Raw genomic sequence first — 20,149 nt, forward strand, 5'->3', positions numbered from 1 at the left:
TCTACCCGCGAGGAAACAGTCTGACAGCCACAAAACAGTGTGCCCGTGCTCTGCACAAAAGTCAAGGTCACCAAAGAGAAAGAGGGCTGAGGACGTAACTGTCCCAGATTAAAGGACACAAAGTAGACATGACAACTGCATATCCGCTTGGTCCTAGGCTGGACGCAGGATGGGAAAAAGAAATGCTATCAGATGCCGTTGAGACAACTGGTAGATCTGAATAGAACCGTATAGATCATGTGGGTCAATGCTGCAGCTATCAAATTTGTGTTATGCTCGCGTAGTGGGGACACTGACACATTGGGGCATGAAGAGTCATGATGTCTACAACTTGCCCTCAGAGAGTTAAGCAAAATAATTACATACGGGGGGCGGGGGGGAAGTAAAGCACGTGAGTTAAATATCAGCCATTGGTCAATTTAGGGCAGGCTTCTCATCTTGTCACAACTGACATTTTGGACCAGATAATTCTTGGTTATGGGGCACAGATGGCTCTACGTGCTGTAGGGTGTTCGGCAGCCTCCCTGCCCGTACCGCTAGACGCCAGTAGCATTTGTTACAACCCAAAGTGCCTCCAGACGTGGCCCCGGGGCGGGGTTGGGGGTAGTTCGGGGTGGAGAACCGCTGTTCTAGGTGAAGGACAGGAAAGTGCTTACTAAGCTATTCTTGCAACTTTGAAAATTTTTCCAAATAAAATTTTTTTAAATGTGAGCCCACACACCAGGGGAGGGGCTGCAGGTAGCAGAAGCGGGTAAATGGAGGGACATTTACTCTTCTGGCTGAGTGTTTACAGCTCTGCCGCCCCTGCCACCTTCAAGCTCCCTGAGGGCAGATGTCTTTTGCATCTTCATCACCTCACACAGGGGCCCGGCCACGGCCACGTGCATCGATGCTGGGCAAACTCACAGTACCACCGTCCACAACTAGGGGTAAATTAATTAGCCATCCGATGGGTCACATCACCTGCTAATAGAGCCAGAGCCAAGAGTCAGCGGAGGTGGGTAGGAAATGGAAGACCAGACCCAAGGGCAAGAGGCAGGAAGACGGGGGTAGGTGCCGGCAGAGATGCCAGAGGGTGGCTCAGAGCCACGCTGGGCAGTGGCCAGAATGTGGCCTGGAGCCCCAGTGGATCCAGCATGGGATGTGGGGACTTCCCATGAGCCAGACAGAGAGAGGTATCACGGGGGAAAGGAAGTAGATATTGATTTGGCTCCTAGGACCTTAAGGGGACACAATCGCCATGTCCCCTTGTCCCCTGCAGGCAGTCACCATTGCCACCTCAACTGGACTGTTGGGACATTCCAGAAGGAAAGACGTGGACAGGAAGAGAAGAGTATGGTGTGGTCTGTGGCATCACAGCCCCATTGCACAAGCAGGTGTCTCACCTGGCGTTGCCTGAGAGCAGACAGCTGGCTTGAGTCCAGCCTTGCCGGAGCATCCATGGCTGTCCCAGGGCTCCAAAAGGGGTCTGGCTGCCCTGCCTGACCTGCTCTCGGCACTTCTCTGACCTCCTCTCCTATGCTGCTCTCCTCCCTTAGCCCACTGCAGCCAGGCTGGCCTCCCCGCTGCTCCCCCAGCCTCAGGGCCTTTGCACTTGCCGTTCTCTCTGTCTGGAATACTTTACCTCGCCTGCTATCAGCACCTTGCATTTCCTACCTCACTCTATTCAGGTCTCTGCTCCTGTCTCAGGAGGTCCTACCTGACCACCGGCTCCACCCCAGACATTCTTCCCTGATCTTGTTTTCTTCAAACCACTTATCACACCCTGAAGTGATATTTTTATTTGCGCATTGTTAATTGTCTGTCTCTCTTGCTAGAATGTAAACTTCGTGGAGATGGGGATCTTATCCTGTTCACAGCCATTTGCCCTGCGCTAGATCAATGCCTGGCACATGGCAGGCACTCAAGAAATGCGTGAATGAATGAAATGAGTTCATTAATTCACTTTCTTTCCTTCTTTGGTAAGGTTATTTTAACCTCCAGAGAAAAAAGTGTCACCCCTACTTCTCTTTCTCTCAAATCCTTGCTTGGCCAAACTGTTTTCTCCTACTCCAGGGGAAGAGTTGCTAAGCATTTTTTGCTTTTTGAAGGGCAGGGGAGACGACAGTAAACATGCTAGAGTCCCACTGTAGTAGTTTTGTTCTTAAAAGTGGATCCCCGGATGCAGGTTCTGACCAACCCTGGAAAACCCAGCATCATACTGGGCGGCTGAGGCTGGATGTGGCTTCTGAGCCTCTCCAGGCTGTCCCTGGAATGCTGGTCCCTCACCGTTTACATGAGGACTTCCTGCTCACCCTTCGCACCTGGGCTCAGATGGCATTTGCACTAAGAGGTCTTCCCCTGACCCCGCAGTCTAACTCGCTCTGGCCCGTGAAGGCCCATTCTCTCCATTGCAGGCCCCGCATTTGCGCCGTGATTAAACGTTTCTGTCTGCTCATCAGTTGACTCTCTGGGTCCTGCCCTAGACCGTCAGCCTCAGGAGGGCTGGTGTGGCCCCACGCTGGTGTCGGAGGAACCAGAGAACAGCCCTCCTCGGGAGCCCGCGACCTGCAGAACCCACCTGGCTGGCCCTCACTGAGAGCTCGTCTGTGTCCCGCCTGCCTGTAGGGGACCCGAACGGCCTGGCTGCTCTCCCTAGTCTCCCGGAAGCTCTGCTGGAGCATGGCCAGAGACGGGCAGCTCACTACCTCCTCCTCCGCACCGGGCTGGGCATGGGGGACTTACGGCCCACTAGAAGGCCCCTCCTGATCACGGGGGTAGGAATGGAGACCGTCCCTTCAGGGAGAATTCAGGACCTCATTCCCTCCCTCCCCACACTGCTGCAGTAAAAGTTCCGGTTCAAGATCATGACCTCCCTGTTACTCAAAGGGCAGAGGCCGGGTTCTCATTCCCCCCAGCTCTGCCCAAAGCCTTCCTGAGGCTCCCCCGGCCCTCAGAGAAATTCCTCAGCCTGCCATTCCCGGTGCTTCAGGAAGGAGCCTGTGACTCCATCTGGCCTCATTTGCTGTCACTCCTCCGCCACCCCATGCCGGCTCAGCCACACCTGGCTGCTCAGCATTTCCGGGGCACCCGGGCCCTTGCACAACCTCAGGATCCTGCATGTGTGGAGCCCCCTTCCAGAACATCCTCCCGGCGGGGTCAGAGCTGGCTCCCCCCACCCGCGCTGTGCTCGGAGCTGTCCCTGTGCGCCCGCCGTCTAGCTGGGGACCTCTGCAGCAAGAGCAAGCCTAGACCGAGCGCTGTGCAGGTGCTGAGCATGTGCTAGGTGCTTTACAGTAACTCATTTAGCCCTCACAACAAACCTGTGGGTAGGTACTATGCATCATTCATTCATTCATTCAACAAATATTAGTGACATATTGACTGTGGGCCACACGCTGTCTGAGGTGCTGGGGACGGAGCAGAGAACAAAACACACAGAGACTCCTGCCCTCCGCAGCTTGCACTCTCGTGGGGGAGGGAAGAGACTGACAGTAAAATCCAGGAGGCATTAAGTGGTTATTAGAGCTATGTGGAAAAATAATGCAAGGAGGGCATGGGCCTGGGGGGACAGAGCTCCTTTTAAATATTAGGGTCAAATAAGGTAGCATTTAAGCAAAGACACAACAACAAAGGCGAGAAAGCAAAGGCCCGTGTCTGGGGAAGAGCATTCCAGGCAGAGGGAACAGCCAGTGCAGAGCGACAGGGCAGGACTTTGCAAGTTCTGGGGAGACCAGTGGGGCCCAGGCAGACTGACGAGGGGGAGTGGAAGGGAGGTGACGGGAGGCCGGGTGGAGAGGTCAGGGGGCGCAGAAGGACTTCCGTTTTCACCTTGGTTGAGACAGCAGCCACTGTGGGGCACTGAAAACGAGCTATCAGAGCCGTCGTGGAAGCAAGGAGGACGGGCAGACGACTTCTGCGACACGCCAGACAGAGGCAGCAGCGGTTCTGAGTGGGGGAGTAAACTGGGAGGAGAAAGGTGTGATAGGATTCTGGAAATATCTGAAGGCAGAGCCACCTGCACTTCCTGATGGCTCAGATTTGGGTGTGAGAGAAAGAGAAGAGTCAAGGGTGTCTCCCAGGTTCCCATCTGAGCCACTAGAGGGATAGAATTGTCAACTCTTTGACACACAAGGAAACTAAGGCCCAGAGAGTCAAGTCCCCTGCCAAAGATCACACAGCTGGTCATTGGCCAAGCTGGGATTTGAACCCAGACTTCTGGCTTTGGAAACTTTGAGCTCCCCAATTTTCTCCAATCCATTGTGCTGCTCAACAAATGTTGGAATCTGAAAGAAGGATTTTCAAGAGAAAGAGACAGAGAAAGAGAGTCAGTCTCTGACCTTGAAACACAGCTGCTTCCAGGGCTGAGGTGGAAAGTGTAGCTTTGGGGCACAAGGACTTGGGCTTACAAAGCATCTCCATAGCTAACTGGTCTGCAGGCTCTGAGACCTCACCAGGTCTCAATTTCCCATGTGTAAACCAGAGGAGTAATGACAACTGCCACCATTTATAGAACAGATCCTGGACCTGCTCCACGTTATCCCATCTAATCCTCCCACCAACCATATGAGGTGGGTGTTAATATTCCTGTTTTACTGATGAGGAACCTGAGGGTCAGACAGGCCCACAGCTAAGAACCAGAAGTGTTGGGATTTGAACTGGAGTCAAATGGACACTGGAGCCTGGGTACTTAACAACTCTTTGGCCCCAGGCTGTAGGGAGAGAGACCAAAAGCAGCACACAGTAGGCCCTCAAGCCCTGCAAGTTCCTCCTCTCCCTCCCCATGTTTCTCTACCTATGATCCAGTGTGGGAGGCTTCAGCACCCACTTGCAGATTCCCAAGAAGGCATGTGTGTGCCAGTGTGCTGAGACCTAGCTGCCCCTGTAGCTTCACTTGGATGGCATTGGCCTGTGTGAGCCCGCTGTCTCCTGCAATGTCCCAGGGATGGGGACTGCACCTGCAGGTGCCTGGCATGGAGGCCACTCCCTCACCCCCATCCAGCTTGGGGCACTGTCACCATGGAGAGGCACCAACAGGCCTCTGCAATATCTGGGCAACACAAGCTGGCCGTGCTCCTTCTCACGCCCGGGCACGTCGGGGTGTGGGCTGGGGGAGGGCCTGGGGAATTCTGGGGCTCAGCCTGACAACCCCAGAGGAGAGCAGAACCCATGACCAACACCAGTGGGATTCCCAGCACCTTCATCTCAGTATTTCCTGCCTCAACCCCACCAAAGAACAAACACCAATCAGGAGCCAGCCAGGTCCCGGGCCGCCCAGATGTGATGGGGAGAAGATGGGCGGTGGTGACTCACTGAGACATGCCAGGGTGATTGGGACGTTTCTGAAACTCTGAAGTCCCCCATTCCCTTGTGGGCTCCTGGCAAGGATGCGGACCTGGGAGCCCGTCCACCAGCAGAGCGAAAGAGGACGCCCAGGGCGGCCGAGTCTGGGGACAGGGACGCTGGCCTACAGCGCCCTTCCCAGCCTCCCGCTGCCGCTCGCGGTGGAGCAGGAACGTGAAGCCATTCTTGGAGCCCTTGTGGTTCCGTGTCCAGCGTAAGCCACAGCTCGTGCCCCCGGGGTTGTGGGGTGGGCCTTTGGCCCCTGCAAGCCAGCCCGAGGTGGCAGGGCCAGCTCTCCTAACCCCCCGGGCCTGTCTGGAAAGCACCTCGGCTGCAGAAATGGGTTTGCGATGGCTTGTTGTGCGGTTGCTAAGTTCTGTGCTGATCAATCCAGGCCTCATGGGTTTTTTCCCTCTGGTTTCATGTTCTGACGGGAACTGAGTGAATCCGGAGCGAGTTAATTGCGGCCGCAGCATTCCAGAGGGTGTTACACTGCAAGTTCCTGCTTGGCCGCAGCTCCCACGCCCACACCCTCCCCGGCCACAGGCTGGAGGCTGGAATACGGACAGACCCACAGGACTGGACCCTTGGGAATCCGCGCCCTTTCTAGAAGCTAACGTGCCTTCCAGGGAGAGGGATGAGTCTTTGGGGTCAATACTGAATTCTGCTTCTTGGCCCCACAGCTCACTTTTCTGGCATTTAAGGGTCCACATATTTTGTTCCAAAAGTCATCCCAGCCTCATGTCCTACAATGCCCTGCACCGTCTCTGAGTAGATGCTCAGAGAGACAGACAATTCTGTACATTTTATGAATAATATATTCACATATCTCATAAACAAAATTATAAGATAATATAATTTCAGGTGGAAATAAGCACTTGGAAAAAAACTAAGGAGGTAAAGGGATAAAGAGACTAGGGCGTATGTGTGTATGTGCGTGCATATGTATGTTGTGTGTGTGTGCATGTGTGTGCCTGTATGTGTGCATGTGCGCGTGTGTGTGCATGTGTGTGTGTGTGTGTGTGTGTGCAGGCGGGTTGGGAGAGCCCAGGGAAGGCCTCTCTGAGGAGATGAATATGGGCGGAAACCCGGGGGAAGGTGCTTGCCTTGGTGCCCTGGGGACTGTGTGGGGAAGGGCACAGCGGGCTGCCAGGCCCTGGCTGTCCCAGGGAGGCCTTCGGGAAGAAAGCGGGCCATGAGGGAGGCAGGAGGGGGCCCGGTGAGCCAGTAAACGTAGGGGTGTCCTCCAAGTGTGCTGGGGGCCAGCAGTCTCAGAGTCGTGGTTCAAAAGGAACCTCTGGAGGGCCAGGGCAGAAGCCGTGGCAGGGCCTGGAGCTGGGTGGCTCCTGTGCAGTGGGAGACAGACATGGGGACCAGGCCGAGGGGGGCCGGGGGGCAGGGGGGGGGGTGTTGAAAGGCAGCTGGTTTCAGGATTATGTTGGAGGCAGAGCTGTGAGATGCAGGCCTAGGGTGGGAGAGAGAACAAAGGAGTCAGGAGGGGCTCTAGGGCTTGGGGCCCAGCCACCTGGGAGGAAGGGATGGCGACAGGGATGGCGAGGCCAGGTGGGGAAGGCAGGGGCAGAGCAGGTTCACGGAGGCGAAGTGGAGAGAGAGGTGACTTTGGGGTCCAGCCTGTGCGGGGCCTTGTGAGCTGCAGGTGCAATCAACAAACCCACTCCGGGTTGGCTCTGAGGACAGCAGAGAGCTGCTGACGGGTTTTAAGCCGGAGAATTCCAGAACAATTCAGATGTTACCTCTTTTGAGGAGCCTCTTGGTGCAAGGGGCCTCTCCCTTGTCGTAAAGTCACTTCATCTAGTTTCCCCAATACTTTGCTTCACTCTAAAAGCTCTGGCTGTGTGCCAGGCCCTGGGCTAGCGCCTATGCTAGTGGTGTTGCACTAATGCTGATGTATAGACTGTTTACCACGCCACCGATTCACAGAGGAGGAGACGGGCACAGAGAGGGGCAGTAACTTGCCCAAGGCCACACAGCTGAGAAGGCTCTGGAGTCTGTGTGTGGAACTACTGCACTCCTGCAGGACTCCACGCCCCCCAACCCCACTGCCCAGCACAGGGAAAACCTGGGGCGGAGGACCCTGCCCGGCCTGGTGTTATCTGCAGGCCTCCTCTCCGTGTTTATTCACTCACTGGGTAAATATTTACATGTGAGGGCCAGGCTGGGGCTGCTGGGACGAGGAGCCGGTTTCCTGCCTGCACGGTGTCGGGCAAGGTAGGGCCTGGGGGCTGGAGGAGTCTGTGTACTCAGTGCCTAGGGAAAGGAAGCCACACGTGGGGCCCGAGACAGCTCAGGGTAGGGGCAGAAGAGCACAGGGAGTCACCCCAGTCCTGTGTGACCATGGACAAGTCACCCCACCTCTCCCAGCCTCAGTTTCCCCCCTGCTGTGATGGGGATGGTGACCCTACCTCCTAGAGCTATCATGACGGCTCTGTGAGCATATTCACAGCACCAACCCTCTCATGGCTGTTCTTTCTTTTCTACCTCGGTGAAAAATCAGTGACCTGCTAAAGAGAGCCAGGGCTTCTATGTCACAGGCCAGGTTTAGTGTTTCGTGTAGTTTTTTTTCCCCTCTGAGTTCCCTTCCTCAGAGAGGCTGTCGAGGGGCACAGGTGAAAGGTCGGGTGGTGGGTTTGGGCTGGTTAGCGCCCACCTCCTCTGTCCAGCGACTCTGGCAGAGGACATGGGCCACGTGGATTCTGAGGTGTCACCTGACACGGCAGATCAAGGGCCCTTTGCTGGGGTGGGGTGGGCCCTCCTCCCCCCCCAGTGGTTCCCTCGCCCCACGCCCACCCCCAGCGTTGGAGCCAGGCAGGCTCCCGACCTTGGGCTCAGCCTCAGAACCCCAGTCCCAGGCCCTTCCAGAAACCCTCTCGCCACTGGTTGGCCAGTGCCCTGGGCTCCTGTGTGTAGTGGCCGCTGCAGGTGAGCTGGTGACCCAGAGAGGAAGAAAACTGAGGCTTCCTCTGGCTTCCTCCTGCTGCACCGCTGGGCCCCTCCCGGGGCCATTAGAGTCAAACACCGCAGGAGACGAATGTGCCCTAATGAGAATATACACAGCATGAAGTACGGCCCGGAAGAAAGATGGCAAATAATCCCTGTCCCTGGGTGGCGTGAGGGCATGAGTGGTTTTTATCTATACGTTTATTTTTTCTATATTTTCTCCACTGAAAATGTGCTACTACTTAAATCACAAGAAAAAAGCACCCTTTCTAAAAAGATAAAATATTTTGTTAAAAAGAGGAAGCTCAAAGAGGAACAATGGAAAGATACAAAATATCTTGTTTTGATACAAAAAGTGTAAGTGTCACATTAAAAAGCAAAAAATAATATATGCGATGAGAACAGAATATATTTATGATATGTGACTAAAATAATATATATGTGTATTTATAGATTCTACATGAGAAAATTATACGTGAGATAGAATAAAAATAATATATCTCCTGGACGGTCCCCCAGCACAACACAAAGGCAAGTTCTCTGTTTATTTACTTGTCTTACTGTCTTGCTAGACTTTGAGCTCTCTAGGGCCAAGATAAAGTTTTCCTTGCATCTGTGTCCCTCTGAGCACTTGGCACATACTAGGAGCTCAATAAATGTTATGACTGGACAAGCGAATATCGTCTTTAAAAATACAGATACACTTTAAAACTCTAAGAACAAAAAGCATACCAGGAAACTGATGTAAGAACGTATCTGAAAAATTAACAAAACACAGGGTTGTGTATTCTCAGACAGGCGCCCCCCAAGGGCAGTGCCAATGCCAACGTCCCCCGTGAGCCCTCTCACCCCTCTGGGTTGTGTGTGGACCCTCTGTCTTGCCCACCAGGCTGGGAGGTCCAGATAGACAGCAACTGTCTTCGCCCATCCCTGAACGGGAGGCGCCCAGCTCAGCACGGATGTGCTCGAGAGTATAGTGGAAATACGTGGAAAAATGTCAGCAAGAGAAAAGGCAACGGACAAGATGCTCTTCATGCCATGAAACACAATAGGTCCTTGACATGAGAAAGACAGACGGGATCAGGGCGCCCCAGGACAGGCCCTTAAGGGCAGACCATGGTTCTCCTAAAGATGGGGCCTCTTTTCCCACGCACTTCTGCCCTGGGACAGGAGGCGTCTCATACCGGGAATTTAAGGCAAGCGCCACTGGCTCAAGAAGGAAATACCAAAAGTGAAAGGGAACAGAAAAGAGTCCCTGTTGCCCTTCTTGTGTCATGGTGCTGGGTTTACTTGTCTCTGTTTTCCCCTCTAGACTGAGTCCCTTACACATAGTGGGTGCCTGAGGCTTCTCCATCTTTCTCTAGGAAACACAAAACAGTCGATCAAATTCAAGTGGCACAGAGGTATCTACCGTGTGCTACTATATTCATTGAATGAATGAATGAATGAATGAGTGGATAGAGACTCATTTTTGTCGCCTTTCCACCCCTGGGCCTATCACTGGGGACACTGGAATGCATAAGAATGTGGGCATTTATTCAAAAATATTCATTGAGCTTCTAATATGTGCCAGGCACAGCTGCTGCTCCCACACTTAAGAAGTTCACTTGTCCTACAGCAGCTACAACTGACATTTTAAATCCACCCCACACTATACATAGTTTTACTTGGGGAATTTTTCTTTCCCTTTAAAAGAAAATAGATTCCACTCCTAGGTATATACTCAAGAGAAATGTAAATACACAAAAACTTATACATGAATGTTCACAGCAGCATTATTCATAACAGCCAAAAAATGGAAACAACCCAAACGTCCACCAACCAGAGAATGAATAAATAAAATGTGACTTATCCATGCGACAGTGGAATATTATTTGGCCATAAAAAGGAATGAAGTACTGACACATGCTCCAATATGGACAGACCTTGAGTTTGTTATATGAGGTGTATGAAGGTTACATGTTGTACATATATGTACACACAGTCACATGTTGTATGATTTCATGTATATAAAATGTCCAGAATCAACAAATCTATAGAGACAGAAAGTCGATCCGTGGTTTCCCAGACTGGAGTTGAGCCAGCAACAGGCAGTGACTGCAAATGGGTAGGGGGCTTCTTCTGGGGGGATGAAAATTTTTTCAAACTAATTGTGGTGATGGTTGCACAACTGTGAATACACTGAAAACCATCCAATCATACGTTTTACACGGGCGAATTCTATTCCAATAAAGCTGTTATAAAACAAAAAAGAATGAAAGTAGAGAATTTCCCCTTTCAAGCATACAAAGTGTCACGGAAATGGATTTCACAACCTAGTGGTCTGCTTTGGTTTATGAGTGGAATTTTTATTTTTCAACAGCTTTGAGCTCATTCTTCAAGACGACTTTTCTCAAGGTTCACTTTGTCCTTAGAAGCCTCCCATTTCCCTCGCCGCTGCCTGTCCCTGGTCTGGGTAACGCTATTTGTGGCCCTTGGCCCACCTCATTCCGTGCCCACCCTGCTCAGCTGCTGTCCCCAGATGCCAGAGCTGCCCGGGGCCCTGGCAACGCCGGCCCACAGTGTTGCGATGTGTTTGGATGGGGAGTGTGCTGGGTGCCAGCGTTACCAGGCTCGGAGGGTGACTAATCCCATCTGCATTTTTGGTTTCAGCTGCCTGGCCTTTTCAGCTGGAGGAGCTCTCATCTCTCAGCTGTTTTCGGAGAAGCTCGCCTCCCAGTTTTGGATTTCTGAGCTTAAGCCCGTTCTCCAGAGCCCCCCCCCACCCGACATACAAGTCCAACAAATATTTATTGAACACCTACTATGCGGCAGACACCATTCTGAGGACACAGCAGGGACAAGAAAGAGTATTTGCTCTAAGATAATAGCAAAAAAAAAAAAAAATACACAAGTTAAAAAAAGAAAGGAAGAAGAAAAACCTAGATGATATTAGAGGTGCTGTTCGTGTAAATTAACCAGGGTGAAGTGATTTTGAGTTCTTAGAACTTCTAGTTGGGTGGTCAGGGTTGGGCAGACAGCCTCTCTGGGGAGAAGGCTGAGAAAGAAACATTTGCGTGAAGATCTGGAAAAAGAATGATCCAGCTTGATTCCTGCCTAAGGGCCGGTGAGGAAGGAGAAGAATGAAGTTGGAACAGTGAGCCCGCCAGGTTACATAGGGCCTTCTTGGCCTTGGGAAGTCTCCTTTTTCTGAAATGCAGTGGCAGTCGTGGCAGGGGTGGGAGGGGAGTTCACAGGAGAGGAACAGGATCTGGCTCACATTTTTGAGGTCACTCTGGCTGCTGAGTGGAGAATGGACAGATGAGAAAGCGAAAGCTGGTACCAGGAAAGCCTTCAATCCCATTTCGGGCCCAGCTCCCTCTGCCCCCCCACTTCTTCCCAGGGGACCATTCTGGTATCACTGTCATGGTTATTTCAATACTTTACTGTTTGTGCTTGAAACTGTTAATCAATTGCTATTATTTTTACTTAATTTTTCGAAGGAAATTATATCACAGCCAAAGATCATGGGTTTAATGCACAAGTTACATTTTTTTCTAATCCACATGAACATAAACACACAACTATTTTAAAAGTTTTTAAATGAACCAGTAAATATAGTCTTAAGACTAAAGATAAATAGTGAAATTGTAAGAATAAAAGTTCACCAAGAACACATGAGTTTGATACAGTATCTTTTTCTAATGAATACTCAATTATTAAAAAGAAAATCCAAGTACCAGTTTGAATCATCTCATGCTGGTTTGGGAAATAAGCGTCTGTAAGTTAGGACTGGGGATTTCAGCATTAGACAGGCCCTGACTTTGCTACTTTCTTTGAGGCTTTGAACTGGTTACTCTCTGAACCTCAGTTTCTTCTTCAGTGAAGAGGAAATAATAACCCCCCTCATAAGGGTGTTGTGAGGACTAAGCGTGCGAGCGGTTTGCAGCACAGAGCTGCCAGAGCAGGGCTCAGCAAACGTTACCCAGCTGTGCACATCAAACAGGCTCAGGTCCCCCAGGCTTTCCTGAGCATCTCCATACGCTGGGCCCTGTAGTAAGGGCTGAGGGTCCAGAGGGAAGCAAGAGCAGTCCTCGCCCTTAGACCAGCGATCTTGTGGCTGAGGGGACAGGGAAGCCTCCATGTACTCACAGCCCAGCGTAAAGGGAGCCCGATGGAAGGATGTTATCGGGGCACAGGTGGTCCAGGGGGCAAGGGATTGGTGCTGCCTAGGGCAAAGTCATGGACAGCTTCTAGGTTAATCTCGGTTTTCATGGATGAATAGGAGTTTGCCAGGTAGACAGAGAGGAATGGGAACATTCCAGGCAGAGGGAGCAGCGTATGCAAAAGTATGGAGGCCTGAAATAGGCAACTCCTAGAGCCTCAGGTGCTAGAGGTTGACTTGCAGGACGTCCCCTCGGGACCGCCTTTACCGCAAGCTTGGAAGGCACCTGCGTCAGCAGGCGCAGTGAGCCGGCCCTGCCTCCACGTCCTCGGGAGCCTGACAGGAGGTAAGGAAACTTGGGTTCCACGAAGACTAGAAGGAACTCAGGCTCTGGAGTAGACGGCCGTGGGCTCGAAACCTCTTCTTACCTGTGCAAGCCGGGCTGGTGGTTTCCCTCATCTGTGGCGTGGGAGTGAGGTACCTGATTTGCTGAGAGTTAAAGAGACAATGTGAACATAGGGCTGGGCGCAGGCCTGGCTCACAGTGGGCACGTGACACCAGCCGTCCTTGTTATGGTCCCGCCACCCCTCCCCACGCCCACTGCAGTGTGCAGGCGGCTGAGCCTCTCAGGGGGTGGTGGGAAGGAGTTTCCCAGCAGTCTGCATGCCCATCCCAGCAGTAGCTGGACCGGCTAAGCCAGCCTGTCCTTCCCCTGGCCCCACCGTGTCACTATCCACGCCTGGGAGTTCCCAGGACATCTGGCCGGGCCTGATCCCAGGTGGGAGGGGCATGGCAATAAGGTGCGTACACTCTGCTAGGGACAGCTGAGCAACCTGTGTCTCGGCCTCTGCACACACGACCCCAACCATTGACCCCTTTGCTGGATCTTATCACAGCCCTTTCCATACCCGGGGGCAGACAAGAGGCCTTGCCCAAGGCCACACAGCCAGGGTCAGGATTTAAACCCAGGTCAGGGAATCAAGAGTCCTCTCTTTGCCCGTTGCCCATACATGTCCATGGGTCTGTGTGATTTAAGGCTCTTCAAGGGCCCCCACCTGCCTTTCCCACCACCAGCCCCCGTCTGCTTCCTCCCACACTCCCTGCACCCAAGCCACAGGGACCCACGTGCAGCTCCTGATGGCTTTGCTTACCCACACCTGTGCCTGCTGCTGCTCTTCCTCCTGCCCGTCCTTAACCCTCACTCCTCACTTCAGCCCTCTCCCATCTGGCAAACTCCTACTCATCCTTTAGGGCCCAGCCCAGTGGCATCCTCCTCCAAGAAGCCTTCCCTGATCCTCGGCCCAACAGAGTCAGTCCTGTTGTCCTCCTCGACCACAGGGGACCTCTAAATCGCAGTGACTGAGGCAGCCCCTGGGCGGTAAAAAACAGACTCTCCTTCAACTTCGATGCTCTCAGTGTCTACTAATAACTTCTTTTTCTTCCTTTTTTTTTTCTTTTTTTGAGACAGGGTCTTGCGTGTTGCCTGAGCTAGAGAGAAGTGGCATCATCACAGCTCACATCAACCTCACTCCTGGGCTTAAGCGATCCTCCTGCCTCAGCCTCCTGAGTAGCTGGGACTACAGGCGTGAGCCACCACACCTGCCTGATATTTCTATTAACTAATAACTTCTTAATGAACAAATAAAAGAAAGAACTAATAAATCAACAGCTTTGCTGTCACATGCTCTCAAGCGCCGCCGTTTGTTTAGTGAGTCTGATGTTGCTGAGAGCAGAGTGTGGGCGCTGCGACTGGAGGGCCATGTGCGACTTCGTCGCCTTGTGCACTGCCCGATGCTGGGGGCACCGAGCACACAGACTGCGACACGGATGACACTCTCCGGAGATGGGCAATGTGCCAGCACTGACCCTTGGCCATTCTGGAAATACTCGCAGCCTATCAGGTGGTGGGGCAGAAAGGGCACAGGCTTTAAACACAGGCTCACTTGGGTTCAGATCCCAGTTTTGCCACTTTCACATTGCACGCTTCCAGGCAAGTGGCCTAACTCCCTGGGCTTCTGCAATAAAACAGGGGCAAGTGTCCGCCTCAGAGAGCTGCTGGGAGAATGAAACAAGGTAACAGGAAACACCTAGCGTGCAGTAGGCCCACAATAACTGTTCGCTCCCTTTCTTGAACATCTGGAATTCTAGTTGCCCTCCCCGAACTTCCAGATGGTTTGCATTTACAAGCTGCTACAGATATCCTAAGCCAGATTCCTCCCAGATCAGCTGCAAAATCTTTTTGTCCTTGCTCCTATAACCCTTGGCACTAGGTCCCGTTCTGACACAAATTGGTAAGGTCCTGTTCCTGTAGCACTTTATCTCCCAGGTCCCCTCGCCTACATGCATGAGAATACGCACTGAAGCATCATGCACAGAGAGAGGCAAAGCCTGGAAACTACCTCCACATCCGCCCGCAGCAGGTTAATGAATGACATGTGCTCATGCAGGGGTACCACACCCTCAGAACAAAGAGGCAGCTCTCTGCATATTCCCAGTAAGTCATCTCCAAGATGAAGTGAGAGAAAAAAGAAAAGTGTGGAGCAGTTTGTTTAATTGAGCAGCCGGGGGTCAGGTTCTAACCAGAGAACACAGAAAATAACATGAGGGACTAATGCTCGGTTTGCCCAAGGATGGCACAGAACTGGTACCACTTGGGATGCAGGAGAGAGAAGCTCATTCCTACACACCACGGACACCGTGGGGCACGAAGACCTAGTTCTCTCATGGAACCCCACCGAGAAAGGCTGGCCAGGCCAGCTCTGGGAGGACACATAAGAAACTGATGATACTGGTTCCTGGAATGGAGAATGAGGAGACTGGGTAGGCATAGAAAGAAGTCACACGTCACAGATCAGACCCTTGAGTACTTTTGGATCTTTAACCATGGACATGATTTAAGTTAGAATGAAAGCAAACCATTTTAAATGAGAATTTTATAAAGCCCCAAATGTATGAATTAATAATAACTTGCTGTTTGACCTTGGGCAAGGCTCATGGGGACTCCATATCTGCATCTTTGAACTGGAAAGACCAACCCGAGAGGAGAACGCAGGGCTCGACACCAGAGAGCCATTCTTGGGTCCCTGCACCCAGCACTGTGATCCGGGGCCGAGGGCCTGGGCTGGGCGTTGCGTTTCAGTGGAGCTGAACCAACCGAGGCAGGTTTGTCCTCAGAGGGATGGGATGTCAGCAACACTGAGCCACCCCAGGTTTGGGTACATAGTCTGTGTCCCAGCAACGGGAGCTTGTTTACGCCGTTTCCCAGGGAGCAGGATCACAGCAGCCCCTGGCTCAAGGGGTCTAATTTTAAACACTGGGTTCTGCGGAGACAGAACAAAATGGCCAGACCCTGACTACCTGCAAGATTCATGCACTAAAAAAAGTTGGCCCCGTGTGCAGAGAACAGAAGGGAGAAAATCTCCCCCTCTCTCTCTCCCTCCTTCCACAAACTGACTTCTCCAGCAAGTGTCTGCACTCCGGGAGCCCCAGGGAGCAGGACACAGGCAGATATCAGTGTGTAAAATGGGGAAGGTCCCATTTTACCCTAATCAAGAGTCTCAGAGCTGCCTGATCTGAGAATCCCGTCTGGGAGGATCAGTTCAAAACAGATCACTAGGCACCACACAGGTGATTCTTAGGAATCTATTTGAATTTCCTAATTATTTCATAAGAGTTTTCATTCGTGTGTTTGCTTGGCTGTTTTTACAATTTGTTTAGCTCAGAGTCCTAATGAGATTACACCTGGTGATTGGTTTACATGTCCCCAAGTCTCCTTTATTCTATAGATTCCCCCTCCTTTTAAAAATGTATTTACTTGCTGTTTTTTTTTCTTGCACTTTACTTGTAGAAGAAACCAGCTGTTTATAGAGTGTCCCACGTCTGAAGTTTGCTCACTACATCCCTGTCGTGCCACTTAACATGTTCCTCTGTCCCCTGCAGCTCCCATAATTTGTTGGTTGAATCTGGGGGCTTAATCAGATTCAGGTGAGTTCTGGGCAAGACTGCTTCATGGGTGGTGCCATGTTTTTCCATCCAGAGGTTCATATTACCTGCTTGTCTGTCTTTTTGTGAGGGGAGCTGCCATGGCTGCCCGATGCCTGGTTCCATTGCTCCATGGGGGGCGGGGGAGAACACGGAGTCCCTAGTCTACCTCCTCCTCTGCATGTACGTTTAAGTACGAGTAAGTCTATAACTAGAAGTTTCCCCTCATCAACCACTCAATTAAGTAGAGGTACCACTTATGTAGGAAAAGCAGAATGAATTCTTATTCTTTCCCTTTATTTAGGAGCTTAAATCCTTTTTGGTAGAATGAAAATGTGCTTGCTATATGTGTGGGCACATTCCCCTGAGCCCGTCTCCCCACCTGTAAAAGGGGGGTGACCTCACAGCCTTGTCCTGGCACCTGGGGAGAGCTCATTCTCTCATCAAAGGCTGCGTGCCCATGCAGGCGCTCCAGGGGACACAGCAAGGTTTTGCAGCCTGTTCCCTGGCTCTAGCCTCAGTCCCCAACCCACCGCCGGGAGATGGCAGAGGCGGGCAGGGCCCTCCCTAGGCAATGCGCAAATTCAGTTTGCTTCCTCCATCCTCTTTGCAGGTGAGGACGCCAGTGCTCCTCCCAGGGTGGCTCTGGGGACCAAATGAGATAATGCAGCCATAGGCCTGGCATTTGGGGAAACGCAGCAAGGGGTCTACTCTTTGCTTCCTGTGTCCCAGCCCCTGGTGGAGGACCCAGGCTCCGGAAGCTCGCGGTCCCAGGGCCCTCCGACCACCCAGGCACGGCCCTATTGTTCGGCCGCTTCCCCAGCCGGAGGAGGAGGCTGCGAGCCCTAGGCGGCCCCGGCCTTCCTGCCCCGGGCGCTGACGCGCGGCCTGCGGAAGGAACAGCGCATTCCATTCATGCCCGGCCGCCCGCACGCACGTCCGCACCTCCGGCGCCGCTCCCGCCCGGCGCCACCCCGCCCAGCCCCGGGCCGCGACCCCCGCCCACCTGCCTGGGGAGGGGGCACCGGACGGGGGAGGGGAGCGGGTCCCGCGGGATGCCCTGAACCCGCCCTGAGCCCTGCGCGCACGGGCGCATCAGCCCATTCTACAGCCAAGGAAAGCGGAGGCCAGGGGCGCACAGCGACGCCCAAGGCAAACAGGGCAGCGTTGGCGGCGGCGACTCACGGGGCCCTTGTTCTCCTTCCCTACCCGGGTTGCTTCTCTCCCTCACGACCTGAGAAAGGACCCCAAGAGGGCAGCAGTTCAGCACTGTTAACTCACAAGATGTCACACTGTGTCACCTGCAAGGGGCGACGCAGAACAACTTAGATGGTCCGGGTCTACACAGCCAGGTTCTCACCATCCCAGTAAAGGAGCGAGCCTACTAGTGAGCACCTGCTAGTGGCAGGCCCGGCGCGCGGCACTGTAACGACGCCTTCTCATTTAATCCTCCTGAGGAGGAACAGGCTGGCTAGCTAGGAAATCGCTGAACCCGGGCTTTCCTGGCTCCAAAGTCGTTACTTTCCCACAGTATCACGGGGGACTCTGGCGCCAGATCAACAGAATGTAAATCCTGCCTCCATCGCCCAGCTCGCTGTCTGCAATAGGCAAGTGGCAGGACGGCTCTGTGCCTCAGTTTCCTCATGTGTAAAATGGAGATGGTAACAGTCCCTACTGCGAAAGATTATTGTGAACATTCTAGGAGATGATACATGTAGTTCAGTTTATTATTCTAATTTAGCTTCTAGCACTAAGGACTGAAATGGAGCTAGGGCGACCAACTGTCCCGGTTTGCTGGGGCTGAAGGGTTTCCTGGATGCGGGACTTTAGGTGCTAAAACCAGGACAGTCTCAGGCACACCAGGACAGATGGTCACCCGTGATGAAGCTGATGTTTTCTAAAGTCCATGCTGTTCGCGAAAGGGCAGGAAGATGGCCATTGCATGCTCTCAGTGCCGGTGAATTTTCCCAGAAGTCCCTGGGCCTCGAGCCCTTTGTCCTGGTCTCCCAGCTCTGCCCTTGCATAGCCAAAGGGAAACCAGACATTCTTGACATGAAAATTTTCCACATCCTTCAGGGCAATCTTTTGGTGCCAGAAATAGTCAGCAGGATTTGGGAGTTAGCCCAGGCCACTAAAAATAACTTCCATTGCCCCCCTGAAAGGCCTGCGCCATCGCGGCCCCAGATGGCCTGCCACCTAATGAGCCGCTTGGCCTGGCCGGCACCTTAAATGACCATGAGCTCTGCTGGCCTGGCCGGCTGAGGGCACAGAGGTCAGCTCCCACTCAGGCCAGGCTGGGACCACCCGAGCCTTCCTCCCAGAGACGCCCCGTCCTCCACCCCCTGACACGGCCGTTCCCTTGTGCCGTCTGGTCGAGTGCTTTCCACCTGGGCCGTCGCACAGCCTCCCTGGCATCCGTACGAGTAGGAACACACGGCCACACGCCCCCTGCCTACTCACACCCACACACTCCAACACACACAAAACAGCCACACGCACACACTCGCGCCACACATCTCATTTGCACTACTCAAATGTCGACCTGTCCTCTACATGCTTAGTGCAGCATTTCCAAATCTTTTCTAGCCTTGCCTGGGTTTCAAAACAACCTCCACCCCACCCCCCCGGGAAGACTTTTGTTTTTGGTTTTTTTTTTTTTTTTTGAGACAGAGTCTTGCTTTGTTGCCCGGGCTAGAGTGAGTGCCGTGGCGTCAGCCTAGCTCACAGCAACCTCAAACTCCTGGGCTCAAGCAATCCTACTGCCTCAGCCTCCCCAGTAGCTGGGACTACAGGCATGCGCCACCATGCCCGGCTAATTTTTTCTATATATATTTTAGTTGGCCAGATAATTTCTTTCTATTTTTAGTAGAGATGGGGTCTCACTCTTGCTCAGGCTGGTCTCGAACTCCTGACCTCGAGCGATCCACCCGCCTCGGGCTCCCAGAGGGCTAGGATTACAGGCGTGAGCCACCGCGCCCGGCCAAGACTTTTGTTAAACTTGCTTTTTGTTGTTGGTACCCAAGGTTTAGATTTTTTAAAAAAAAGAAGAAGAAGGTTGAATGTGCAGTTTTAAACTATTTTCAAACTACCTGCTACTCCCAAGATCTGGTATCTGTCTGCTATCTGCCTCCTATCCAGATGGTGAGAATCCAAGGCCAACAGAGAGGGAGGGGAGCGCTTGTGGGGCTCAAGATTCCCAGCCCAGCTTTGCATCCTGACCCCACAGCCCTGGTCCCAGGGGGAGCAGGAGGGAAGGTGCCCTGCCAGAGGCAGAGTGAGGGCGAGGAGGCCAGTGCACCTGGGGGTCATTGCCACCTGTGGGAGCAGAAGCGTTTGCTGCCCAAATCCCACCCCAGCCTACCTGCTTGCTCTCTGAGATGGAAACAGAAGAGGAAGAAGAAGAGGTAGGTTCCGGAACCAGCCCACCAAAGGACAGAGGCCACATCCCTGTCCCTGTGGAAAAGCAGAGAAAGGAGAACTGCCTGCAGAGTTTGACAAGACCAAGCAGCAAGGCAGGAAGTGGAGTCCCGGTCAGGACACCCCACCCATGCTCCGACCTGGGTCAGGGCCTTGCCCCTCACTAAGCCTCAGCAACCACTGACATCTGGTTTGCACAGGCTGCCTCCCTGTTCAGACAATCTGTGGTCCTGTTCATTCACTCATTCATTCATTCCAGGAAACTGTTTCTTGAGCACTTACTATGTTCCAGGCCTGGGCTAACGCTGGGAGATGTGGCTGTGAACA

Source organism: Lemur catta, chromosome 5 (genome assembly GCF_020740605.2).
Source record: "Lemur catta isolate mLemCat1 chromosome 5, mLemCat1.pri, whole genome shotgun sequence".
In the NCBI taxonomy this organism is placed as follows: domain Eukaryota; kingdom Metazoa; phylum Chordata; class Mammalia; order Primates; family Lemuridae; genus Lemur; species Lemur catta.